This window comes from Pongo pygmaeus, chromosome 3 (genome assembly GCF_028885625.2).
Source record: "Pongo pygmaeus isolate AG05252 chromosome 3, NHGRI_mPonPyg2-v2.0_pri, whole genome shotgun sequence".
Lineage (NCBI taxonomy): Eukaryota > Metazoa > Chordata > Mammalia > Primates > Hominidae > Pongo > Pongo pygmaeus.
In genome coordinates, this window is record NC_072376.2 from 125,635,630 (window position 1) to 125,649,086 (window position 13,457).

At 41.0% G+C, this 13,457-nt stretch overlaps 1 protein-coding gene across 10 annotated transcripts in view; it reads left to right on the forward strand.

The window, feature by feature from the left end:
• Nucleotides 1-13,457, forward strand: part of ANK2 (ankyrin 2) — a 683,028-nt gene that overhangs the window by 112,307 nt on the left and 557,264 nt on the right. For 3 of the 10 annotated variants that reach the window (XM_063664018.1, XM_063664019.1, XM_063664020.1), the window contains exon 1: nt 7,084-7,287. The exons of 6 other annotated variants lie outside the window; for them this stretch is intronic. The gene's annotated coding sequence lies outside the window, so the exon portion shown is untranslated. Of the gene's footprint in view, nt 1-7,083; nt 7,288-13,457 lie in introns of those variants that run through there. One more of the 10 variants, XM_063664024.1, reaches the window with a different exon arrangement.

Here is a 13,457-nt window from a genome sequence, read left to right on the forward strand (position 1 = left end):
TTTAAGCAATTCTCCTGCCTCAGCCTCCTGAGTAGCTGGGATTACAGGCACCCGCCAACAAGCTTGGCTAATTTTTGTATTTTTAGTAGAGACGAGGTTTCACCATGTTGGCCAGGCTGGTCTCGAACTCCTGACCTCAGGTGATCCACCCCCTCGGCCTCCCAAAGTGCTGAGATTACAGGCATGAGTCACCACGCCCAGCCCCTTCCTGCTTTCTTGTTGTTGTTTTGTTACATTTTCTTGCTGAAGAGACTGGATCAATTTTCTGGTAGAATTCCACCTTCTGGATTTATATGATTGTTTCCTTCTGGTTTCATTTAAATTTTAGTTAACTCTCCGCTGTATTTCCTGGAGACTGGACATTTTGATCTAAAGTTGTTACTGATGTCAGGTAAAACATTTTTGTCAAGTGTATTTCATGGGTGATGCTGTGAACATTATATCCTATCATATCAAGAGTTGTACAATACTTAGTTGTGTTACTTTTTATGATACTAAGATCAATCTTTAAATTAATGGTAAATGGGAAAATTGCTCGATCTCTCTATTATAAAGTTATGATTTTTCCCCCTTGAGACAAGTAAATATTCTGTGTGTTAAGAACTCAGCAACAGATTAGTATCCACTATCTTTATCAACCTTACACTCAATGCTGTTGGCACCCATTGCTGACTCTTGTCTGAACCAGTTACTCCATTACAAGTTGCAAAATGGTGATTTTTCCAATTATTAGTGTTTTTGCTTTCATTAACTAAGATTCTTCTAATAGAGTTCGCCTTATTAATTAGAACTATGTGTTACTCCGGCCGGGCGCGGTGGCTCACGCCTGTAATCCCAGCACTTTGGGAGGCCGAGACGAGCAGATCACGAGGTCAGGAGATCGAGACCATCCTGGCTAACACGGTGAAACCCCGTCTCTACTAAAAATACAAAAAATTAGCTGGGCGTAGTGGCGGGCGCCTGTAGTCCCAGCTACTCGGGAGGCTGAGGCAGGAGAATGGCATGAACCCGGGAGGCGGAGCTTGCAGTGAGCCGAGATCGCGCCACTGCACTCCAGCCTGGGCAACAGAGCTACTCCGTCTCAAAAAAAAAAAAAAAGAAAGAAAGAGCTATGTGTTACTCCAAAATAGAGTTCCATTTGGAAAAGAACGAATTCATACTTAACTCTCTCTCTACTAATTTTTGTGTAAGGAATTGGTTAATAGTTACCTCAATGAGGGGCAAATATGTCTTTTCATTCTGGGTTGAGTATCATTCGGAATTTTATATATTCAAGTGTGTCAATCAATTATAGTATTCTTTATGATGCTGTGATAGATTGTGTTTACCAAAGCAGGATACACCAATATATTCAGTCTCACATGGTCTTCCTATAATGTGATATTGATACATCTCCATTGCTTCTGCCTGGCACTCTCTTGGGACACATGCTTTTAGTGAAATCCAACCACCCTGAAGCCACCATGTTAAAAGACCATAAGGAAAACAACATAAGAGGTACACAGAAATGATTAAGGAGCCCTAATTATTCTATCCCTCAATGTTCCAATTCAGGCATCAGACACGTGAGTGAATGAATCCTTAGAAGATTTCATTCTCCAGCTTTTGAGGTGATCAAATGGTGCTAAGTGGAGTAGAAACCAGCTAACCCCCTGAACCCTTCCCAGACTATAGATTTGTGAGAAAAATAAATGTTTTAAGCTAAGTTTGGCATGACTTTTTACATAGCCACAGTATCTAGAAAAGATGCCTTGGTGAAGCTGGCCTTTGGGGGCCTCTCCGTGTTGACTCCTGTGCTTTGACACGACCCCGCTTCTCTTCAGTAATTTCCTTGCTTTCTAATATAAGACAATGTGCTAAGCTCATCTTATACATTCTCTGCCTCAGATTTAAAATCAGCCTTTTCCCCAAAGAGCCCTGGTTCTTTTTAGTGAGGAATGGTATTTAGAGTTTAAAATCTGGTCATTGGCTGGGTGCGGTGGCTCACGCCTGTAATCTCAGCACTTTGGGAGGCTGAGGTGGGTGGATCACAAGGTCAGGAGTTCGAGACCAGCCTGGCCAACATAGTGAAACCCTGTCTCTACTAAAAATAAAAAAAAAAATTAGCTGGGCATGGTGGCATGTGCCTGTAGTCCCAGCTACTTGGGAGGCTGAAGCAGGAGAATTGCTTGAACCCGGGAGGTGGAGATTGTGGTGAGCCAAGACTGCACCACTGCACTCCAGCCTGGGCAACAGAGTGAGACTCTGTCTAAAAAAAAAAAAAAAAAAATCTGGTCATTATGGAAACTTTCAATGGAACAAAAACAATGGAAAAATTACAAATGATGACAATAAAACACTTCAACATGTTTCCCAAAAGCAGAATTTAAAGGCAAACAATGAAGCTCAACAGAATAGACAAGAAACATATTAAAAATTCAGTAAAAATAAAAATCAATGTGGACAAGCAATTCTTAAAAGACAGAACACCAATGAATAGTAATCATTGAATCATTTTCAACTTTCTATACTATTTTTCCTTTACCAAATTAGATTATATTTATTTATATATTTATTTATTTATTTATTTATTTTTTGTGACAGGGTCTCACTCTGCCACCAAGGCTGGAGTGCAGTTGCGTGATCATGACTCACTGCAGCCTTGACCTCCCAGGCTCAACCCATTCTCCTGCCTCAGCCTCCTGAGTAGCTGGGACCACAGGTGTGCACCACCATGCCCAGCTAATTTTTCTATTTTTCATAGAAACAGGGTCTTGCCATGTTGCCTAGGCTGGTCTCAAACTCCTCAGTTCAAGCTGTCTACCCATTTTGGCCTCCCAAATTGTTAGGATAACAGGCATGAGCCACTGCACCCAGCCAGATTTCCCTTAAAAGAAATAGGCCTCAATGCTGACAAGAATGCAGTGAGTCAGTGGTCCAGGTTAGAAGGTCAACTCTGCCTTCTGTGGTAATTTAGTGGCCCAGTTTTCTTCTGTTCATTTGCTCTGCCGTTCCCCGTTAAAGCCGTGTGGCTGAAGTGAGGTCACAGGCAAATCTGTGTTCTAGCTTGCGTAAAGGAAACAAAAGAAGTTTAGGGCAAGCAATGTTCTTTGAGGCAAGAAAGGAGAAATTCTGCTCAGAAGGCCGCCACCCTGAGTTGCAAGGGAGCTTGGCAGCTGTAGTCTTTGGGCAGGCAATCGTATATCTTGCCTAAACACTATTACTTTGAAATAAGATCGCATCCTTTAATTCAATAGTTCATTTTCTTATAGTCTTTCCTAAGGAAATAAATGAATTTCAGAAAACAAGTGTTAATTACCTAATGAACAATAACTCAGCCAACGAGAGAAATATTCAGTATGTTATTTACTGGAGAAGGAAGCTACTTGAGAAGCATCTATATAGTTTTATTAAAGGGTGTTAGAGGCCATGATGAGGAATTAAATGAGATGGAAAATGACTGGAGAGTGTTTATTTTTATTTTTTATTTTTTATTTTTTTTGAGACAAGGTATTACTCTGTTACCCAGTCTGGAGTGCAGTGGCATGATTGTGGCTCATTGCAGCCTCAACCTCCCTGGGCTCAGGGGATCCTCCCACCTCAGCCTCCTGAGTAGCTGGGACTACAGGCGTGTAACACCACTCCAGGCTAATTTTTAAATTTTTTATAGAGACGGGGTTTCGCCATGTTGCTCAGGCTGAGAGAGTTTTAAGTAAGAGAACATTCTGCTTGCTCTATGGAGGACAACTGGAAGCTGTTGCTGTAGTCCAGGACACAGGTGATGATGGTAGCCTGTGCTAGAGTTTAGGAGTAGTGACAGTCTTTTGAATATTAAACCTTTGTTAACTCTGTAGATTTTGGAAGGAACAATTTGTTGGTGAGGCCACGTTTCACACTTCACTTAGCTCATAATATAAGAAATAGTGGCAAAAGATCACTGTATGGGGGCTGTGGTAGTACCTGAACAGTGCTATTTTTAAATTGCCAGTTAATTTTAGCTAGAGAGATCAGCAAAATTCCAAGAAACTAAATACAAAAAGACACTTTTTTTTTTTTTTTTATGATGGAGTCTCAAAGTCTACTATTTTTAGTAGAGACAGGGTTTCACCATGTTGGCTGACCAGGCTGGTCTTGAACTCCTGACCTCAAATGATCCGCCCACCTCGGCCTCCCAAAGTGCTGAGATTACAGGTGTAAGCCACCACCACCGGCGAGAATTCACTTTCTTTGTCTACTTTAACTGCATTACATTCTATGTATTTGATTTATCAACTATATTTCAGATATTTGTGTGGAAACAGCTTATCCCTAACAAGATTATAAACCCATTGAATATCATGCACTTTGGTATCATTTTCAGTGACTTGAACATAATAGGTGTTCAATTAAATGTGAGTGTAAAAGAATTAACTCTGTGATATTGTGATATATAAACAAACACATATATTAAAATTCATCCCTAGTTTCTGACACAGAGCTCATAAAACCTTGGTAATTTCCTAGATAATGAGGTGAGATTAGCATAATTTGCTATTCATAAGGCCCTTTCAACCAAACCTGAGTTTATGCTAATGAGGTGACTCTTGGTGGGGTCAGGGGCCTGCCCTAGATAGCTTCAGGATGGGAGCTCTTTGCCAGAGAAACCAACCTTGTGATTAGAGGATTTAAACTTTCAGATCCACCACACCTCCACAGAGGGGAGGGGGGGCTGAAGGTTGAGTCAGTCCCCAATGGCCAATGATTTAATCAACCATACCTCTGTAATGGGACCTCCATAAAAACAAACCATTAACAATAGGATTCAGAGAGCTTCCGAGTTGGTGAATGTATCCACATGTTGGGACCACATCAAACACCACAGGGACAGAAGCTCCTGCACTCTGGACACTTGGAGACCTCACCTTACATGCCTTTTCATCTGGCTGTTCATTTGTGTACTTTATAATATTCTTTATAACAAACTGGTAATAATAAGTAAAGTGTTTCCCTGAGTTCTGTGAGCTGTTATAACAAATTATCAAACCTAAGGAGGGAGTCAGTCATGGGAACCCCCAATTTGTAGCCAAGCTGGACAAAAGTGTGGGTAACCTGGGTACCCACTACTTGTGATTTTTATTTGAAGTCGGGGGCAGTCTTGTGGGACTGAGCCCTTAACCTGTGGTGTCTGCGTTAACTCTGGGTAGTCAGTGTCAAAATTGAATTAAATTGTAGGGCACTCAGTTGGTGTCTGCAGAAAATTGGGAAATTTCTTGATGTGAAAAACCCACATATCTGGTGTCAGAGATGTTCTGTTTCAGTAGAAACAGTAGTAGACTTGAACAGTTTTACTCTTTATATAGCTTATTTCCAATGGAGAACAAATGGAAATCAAGTGCTCATGGAATCTCATATTGAATTCCACAGTCACAAGCATCCTGGTCATCTCAGGGGAAAATATCACACACTTGGTACAAAGCAAATAGATGAGTTAAATATTATATATTAAATGACAAATTTATTATGATATTAGTAATTATATAATTATTAGATTTAATTATTTCCATAAAAAAGAACATGCGAATACTATTATATTGATTACAATATCAAATAATGATATTATAGCCTTAATTGACATATAAGAAAATGGCACAATTCACTTTAAATATAAGGAACAAAGACAAAATAATGAAAACTAAGGGTTTGCATATTTTGTGATTATTTTATAGGAAACAGCTAATTATTAAACGAAGGAAAACTAAAATTATATATTTATTTTTCTACTTAAGAAGTGTCTTGGCCGGGCACGGTGGCTCATGCCTGTAATCCCAGCACTTTGGGAAGCCGAGGCAGGTGGATCAGCTGAAGTCAGGAGTTCGAGACCAGCCTGGCCAACATGATGAAACCCTGTCTCTACTAAAAATACAAAAATTGGCCAGGTGTGGTGGCACATGCCTGTAATCCCAGCTACTTGGGAGGCTGAGGCAGGAGAATCACTTGAACCCAGGAGGGGGAAGTTGCAGTGAGCCAAGATTGTGCCACTGCACTTCAGCCTGGAGGACAGAGCAAGATGGTGTCTAAAAAATTAAAAAAAAAAAAAAAAGTGAATTCTCCTCTCTGCTAGGGGAGCATTATATTTTTTACATCATTTCTGGTCACAGCTGTCTAAGCGGGCTATGATTTTGCTTCATAAAGTCTTAATGATTTTGATTATTCTTGCCTTAAAGATTACATGTGTTACCATTTATCCTAATGAAATTAAGATAAAACGTGATTTTGTTACCAGCCTTTAGATTCAGTATTAGACACAGAACATTTTATAAGGATCCTTGATAAGGCTCTCACTTCCTTGTCTTATCACAGAAGTAGAATTAGAAGCTCTGTAACAAATATCTAACCCCTCTACTATTTTCATAATCTGTTTTCGGACTAGGTGTATAGTAGGTGATCAATAAATGATTATTGAATGAATGAATGTAAGCCTGAATGGATGGTTCTGACTTCCTGTCTGCTTATCTGCCTATCTGTCTAGGATTGTACATCTATTTCTGTTGGACTATATGTGAATCCTCTCAAAATAGAATTATTGTATATTGCACTGAGTCTAATGGTTACCTCCCTGAGATTGCCTATGAACTAAACTCAGTGGTGACTAGCTTAAAACACACACACACCACCTACCAATATTTTATGACTTAAACATATATATGTATATATGTGTATATAGATATATATAAACTCTTATATAAAAGATGATCTACTGAAAGGCGGTGGGGTATGGTGGTGGTAGTGATTTATAGATGAAATCACTCCCACGGCATTGGCATCTTGGCAGTAGCTCATTCCTCAGCTTCCCTGAACTAGGCGTGGAACTCCAGTTACTTCCCATATATCTGATACATTTAGGCTGCAACAAATTCAAGTGCTTTTCTTGCTTATTTTTTCCCTTCTTTTAGAACAGAAGAAACCAGAAAAAAAAAATATTTTGTGAGAAAACAACAGTTCCTTACTCTGTACCACCTGCTTAAATGCAAACCAAAGGCACCCAAATGATGCAACCCAAGAGTGTGGAAGAGGCTGGCGGATGGGCTGTCACGTCTGGCTGATCTGATGTCAGAGCAGATCATGTGGTGCTCTGTGGGCAGCTGGGACTGGCCCGCCGAAAGCACATGGATTACAGTCTGAGGCTGTAATGGGAAAGTCGGTTCCTGGGCTGCTGTCTCATAGACATCAGCTTGCAGGGAAGCTGGGGGCTCTCCGACTTGCCCTGCTCCGGGGCCCCTCCTGCTGCGTGACTCACAGGCACATTGCAGAGAGAAGCTGCCGCTCCCAGTAAGTGCTTAAAGAAGGTCTTTATTCAGAGCATTTTGGAAGCGGGGAGGAAGTGTTTGTGTTGATAGGGGGTGCTGGAAGCCTTTGTAAAACCCCCTCCTTGGATCTGGGCTGGGCAGCGGCGCTTTCCATGCCATTCTGGAGTTCAAAGGCAGCGCTGATGTGCAAATGTTCCCCAGCCCTGGTTTTGGTTTGTTCTCCATGTGATGTGTTTTTCTGATTTGCATTTTCTCTTTCTGTAATCATAGGGCAGATTTTTAAGATCTGGTTAAAGTGAATTGATTTATTTCAGATTTCCAGCCCCAGAGTGGACTTGGTGTTCCTTGTCTGATAAGCAGGGAGAGGGGCAAGAGGGTGGTGGCTCTTTTGGTCAGAATCACTGCTTGTGTTAAGACACTGGCTGTGTCTGTGCCGGAGAAAGTGGTTGCCACCCCTTCTCTGCATTGGGTGAGTAGGTGGTGTGAGAGAAAGCGGGGGTGAACCAGCAGTAAAGAGATTTAATTAGTTTTTGGTAAACAGCAGTGCTATTAGTATATTGCCTTTTTTTATGGTCAAAATTTATATTAAATAGTGTCAGCTGGCAGAACAGGTGCTGGCAGTGGAAGAATGATGGAGTTCTTTCTCCCTTTCCCAGCTAGTGAATTGTCTTTGCTTCATCGAAAGCCCAATTAAGGAGTAGAGAGAAATGTAACAGATGCAGATTTCTGAGCACTGTTTTTTGTTTGTTTGTTTGTTCTTTGGTTTGGTTTTTATTTTTTATTCCTAAAAAGCACCACATTCCCACACTCATGCATCAGGAATGATTTTCACCTCGACGATGTCTTAGGTGTGGCCTTTTTGGAGAGCAAAGGAATAAATCAATAACATCTTTCTCTTCCTTCTGAGCATATAACATTAAGTTTGCTTTAGAGACTGAAAATAAATGTGTGTGGTTGGAAGGAGATATGAAGGGGAATTTAGAAGAACAGATTGTTTATTTGCCCTGGCACTTTTCTGTGAACACTTGATAGAGTTCTAGGTCAAGGTGTGTGGTGTCCCCTTGAGGGATAATAGGCAAATAATTAGGCTATGTCTTTAAGCATTGGAAAATCTTTATTTTTTTTAAGGAAGAGAACCTAGTCTTTTCTATGGATCTCTGCACATACCATAGACTTTGGGGCCAAACACTGATTCCAGACACACTTAGGCATTGAAGAAACTTTTGGGTGAGAAAGATGATGGTATGAAAGCAAAGAAAATATGCTTAGATGAATTTTTGTCCTTTTTTTTTTAGCCTTTTGCAGTATATGGTTTAAGTCACAGAACAACAAACAACAGAAGAGAGCATGCCCCACCCAGTGTTGTGAACATGGATGATTCCCCTCCCATTCTATTCCACTGAACTGCATAAACACTAGCGCAGAGACAGTTCGAATTCATCTTTTGAACCCTGTATGTTACAGGTACAAGCCATATAAAATGAAGACATAGAAAAATGGAAGATCCTCCCACCCCACCCTACTTTCTCCTCCTTCCATATTGTTGAGTGAAGCTATATTCATCTTGGAAAAGGTCTCCATCACTGCTTGTAATTTTGTTAGCCATTTCGTGTAGATGAGCTCGATGTGAGGAATTCAGAGGTAGTCTTCCTGATCAGGCCCTCCGTCTCTGCCTAGACCACACCCCCTTTTTTGGCCACATGCCTAAAACTCTCTCTGAAGGGGTGTGTGATAAAACGATGCCCATCCTTGGGCACATGGATTCCTCGGTCACAAAACTGAAGAGCCCTGATTTCTCTGCAGACACATATTTCCTGCTTCTCAGGGTGAAGATACCCATTTATGGGGGTTTAGAATTCCTTTTCTTTAAAGATTAACACAGTAATGTGAAAAGAAATGGAAGAAAATTATCCATTTTTCTATCTCACTCACACAACTCTGTTTAATGTCCTGTATTCTCTTCCTGTCTTTATCATCACATTAGGCTAGCTATGTTTAATGCAGAGGGGCTATCCACACTCCTTCAGATTTCTGCTTTTCAGGGAAGGCATCTGTAGTTACAGACTTAGAACTGGACCAGACCCTACTAGGACTGATAGTTCAGCCATATTTCACAGAGGGTAAAGCTGGCCAGAGTTACACATCTGATGAGTGACAGAGTTGGGACCAGAACCCAGATTGCCTGACTGCCCAGTGCTCCTTCTGCAATCATGCAACCTAAGGAGAGAACATTTTCTTTAAAAATTAGGTGTTTTTTTCAATTTCTGGTTCTTTTTTATTTTATTTAAAATGCTGTGTAATTATTAGCTTAGTAAAATGACTGTAATTTCACTGTCTTTCCCGAAGAATGTCTTGCAATAGATTGGAAAGTCAATTTTGTGTTTTTTAATTAGAGACAGGTTCTTGCTATGTTGTCCAAGCTGGACTCAATTCCTGGGCTCAAGTAATCCTCCTGCCTTAGCCTCCCAAGTAGCTGGGATTACAGGCATGAGCCACTGTGCCTAGCTTTGCCTTTGTTTTTCTGTTTGTTTTTCGAGATAGGGTCTCTCTCTGTTGCCCAGACTGTAGTGCAGGGGCATGATCATAGCTCACGTAACCTTAAACTCGGGCTCAAACAATCCTTCAGCCTTAGACTCCTGAGTGGCTGGGACTACAGGTGCATGCTGCTATACTGGGATAATTAAAAAAAATTTTTTTTTTGAGACCGAGCTTCACTCTTGTTGCCCAGGCTGGAGTGCAATGGTGTGATCTTGGCTCACCGCAACCTCTACTTCCTGGGTTCAAGTGATTCTCCTGCCTCAGCCTCCCGAGTAGCTGAGATTACAGGCATGCGCCACCATGCCCGGCTAATTTTTTTTGTATTTTTAGTAGAGACGGGCTTTCTCCATGTTGGTCAGGCTGGTCTTGAACTCCTGACCTCAGGTGATCCGCCCGCTTCGGTCTCCCAAAGTGCTGGGATTACAGGCGTGAGCCACCATGCCGGACCCCTTAAATGTTTTTTGTAGAGGTGGAGTCTTGCTATGTTGTCAGGGCTGGTCTGGAACTCCTGGGCTCAAATGATCCTACTGTATTAGCTTCCCTAGTGGCTGGGATTACAGGCATGCACCATCACACCTAGTTCAGATTGGAAAATCTTTACAGAGAAAATGAAGTTCTGTTTTCTCAGAAAAGTAGCATATTTATATTCTTTGTGGGTCATGTGATGAGATCTCAAATACCTGATTGTTATAGTTTTCTAATCTTGGCTTTCTGAGAATGTAAACCACCCTAGTTTTTTTTTTGTTGTTTTTTTTTTTTTTTTGAGACTGGGTCTCAGTCTGTCACCCAGGCTGGAGTGCAGTGGTGTGATCACAGCTCATGTAACCTTGAACTCTTGGGCTCAAGTGATCCTCTCACCTCAGCCTCTTAAGTAACTGGGATTATAGGGAAGCACCACTATGCTGTCTTCTACCCTAATTAATAAGGGGGATTATTGTTCAGTTATGGCAAATCACATACCACGAGAACATTTAGAAGCTTCATTCTATTTGGGTGGTTTTCTGAGTCATAGAATTTTTTTTTTTTTTTGAGACAGGGTCTGTCTGTCACCCAGGCTGGAGTACATTGGTGCAATCTTGATTTAATGCCACCTCCACCTCCTGGGCTCAAGCCATCCTCCTATCTCAGCCCCACCAAATAGCTGGCACCACAAGTGTGCGCCACCACGCCCAGCTAACTTTTGTATTTTTTGTAGACACAGGGTTTCACCTTGTTGCCCAGGCTAGTCTTGAACTCCTGGGCTCAAGCAATCCACCTGCCTCAGCCTCCCGAAGTGCTGGGATTACAGGCATGAGCCACTGCGCCTAGTGTTCTTTCTTTATACAAAACTATTCATGGTGACATATTTAAAAACTATTTAAGGGGCTGGGCACGGTGGCTTACACCTGTAATCTCAGCACTTTGGGAAGCCGAGGCGAGAGGCTCACGAGGTCAGGAGACTGAGACCATCCTGGCTAACACCGTGAAACCCTGTCTCTACTAAAAAAAAAAAAAACAAAAATTAGCCGGGTGTGGTGGCATGTGCCTGTAGTCCCAGCTACTCAGGAAGCTGAGGCAGGAGAATCTCTTGAACCCGGGAGGCGGAGGTTGCAGTGAGCCAAGATTGCGCCACTGCACTCCAGCCTGGGCGACAGAGCAAGACTCCGTCTTAAAAAAGAAAAAAAAAGAAAAACAACAACAACAAAAAACCATTTAAGGCCGGGCATAGCAGCTCATGCCTGTAAATTCCAGCACTTTGGGAGGCCGAGGTGGGCAGATCACTTGAGGTCAGGAGTTCGAGACCAGCTTGACCAACATGACGAAACCTTGTCTCTACTAAAATTACAAAAGTTAGCCGAGGGTGGTGGCATGTGCCTGTGGCCCCAGCTACTTTGAGGGTGAGGTAGGAGAATGGCTTCAAACCGGGAGGCGGAGGTTGCAGTGAGCCAAGATCGCAACCTGCACTCCGGCCTGGGTGACAGAGTGTAACCCTGTCTCAAAAAAAAAAAAAACCCCGAAAAAATAAAAACAAAACAAAGAAACAAAAAAAATTTAAAAGATATTTCATTCAAAATAAAATTTCAGATTAATTTTTTCCCTGTTGAGATCAATGCTAGACCCACAAGAGATTTAAAAAAAAATACTTGTTCATTGAATGATAGAACACATATATAGAACATTGCAATTCTTGCTTATGAGTATAATGAGATTTAAAAGGTAATCCAACGTTATGCTGTTCCATAATGTTATTAGAATGCCCATCTGTTAATTATTCAATCTTATTTTGGTAGGGGTAAGACTCCTGCGTATTTGCTTAAAATAATGCACATATGAATAAATGTCATAGATAATTCACCTGTGTTGATGCTATTTGTAAAAGCAATAAACACAAAATTAGATTGGGTGTTGTTTAATTACAATTTTTGGAAATCTCAAATTCAATACAGAGGCCCTCTGATTATATCCTGGATATGCAATAGTCAGTTTCTACTGGTTGAGTGAGGGTATCTCTTCATTGTAGACATTAAACTATAGTGATATATTGGGAGAAATTAGTTCTGGTGGCTTTGAGTGGTTTCAAAAAGAATAATTGGGACGCTGTTCTAAACAGCCAGCACTCTTTAGCTCAGAAACAAATGACTGCATGTGTGACATTTCTAAATGGTGACATCTTCAAGGAACCCTCTAAATGGTTACTTATTTTAAGCTTCAGGTTATGGAGGAAAGAAAAAATTAGGCAGGGGATATTAGTTGTTAATGGTCCTAATATGAACAGACAGAAACTCCAAATAAAGATATCATTTATTTCCAAAAGATGTAACTAAGAGGAAATGCAAAAAAAAAAAAAAAAAAATGCAAAGTTCAGTAAAGTGAATAGCTGCTGTACTAATTGTAAATTTCACTCTTTGAGGTCTTGGGTGCCTTTAACCGATTCCATTTAGGCAGAAAGCACAAGCAAATATCTCTTGTTGTAAACAAAGCAACAAAGTTAAGTTAATGCTAATGTGTTCACAGCCAGAGCCAAAAGTTTTTCAGGGTTATTATAACACACCGGGCTCTCAGCCCATCCATCTAAATGTCCAAAGTACACTAAAGTTATGGATCAGCCCATTGTATATACCATCTCACATGAGAGCCAGATGCTACTGTTTACTGTGCTAGTGACTTAGCCAGATTCAATGTGAAATCTGAGACTACTGTTTGGGGTCCATGGAAGTTATAGATGGATTTTTCTGATCACGGATTTAGGCTTCTGTACTTCAATCTGTTTTGATTAATGCCGATTTTTTTTTAAGGACAATCTTTTAAACCTAATTATACCCTAAGCTTTAGATGGAGAGTTTCCTTGTAAAAATTGTTTTCATTTATTGTCTTTGGACCTTGGATGTCTTGTAGGTCTTCAGCATCCATCTATCTATCTATCTATCTATCTATCTATCTATCTGTCTATCTATCTAGAGGGAGACAGGGTCTTGTTCTGTCAACCAGGCTGGAGGGCGGTGGTGTGATCATAGCTTACTGCAGTCTCGAACTCTTGGCCTCAAGCGATCTTCCAGCCTCAGCCTCCCAGGTAACTAAGATTACAAGACTACAGGAGAGTGACAGGACTACAACCATGACCAGCTAATTTTTTAAGTTTTATTTTTCTGGAGACAGGGTGTTGTTCTGTTGCCC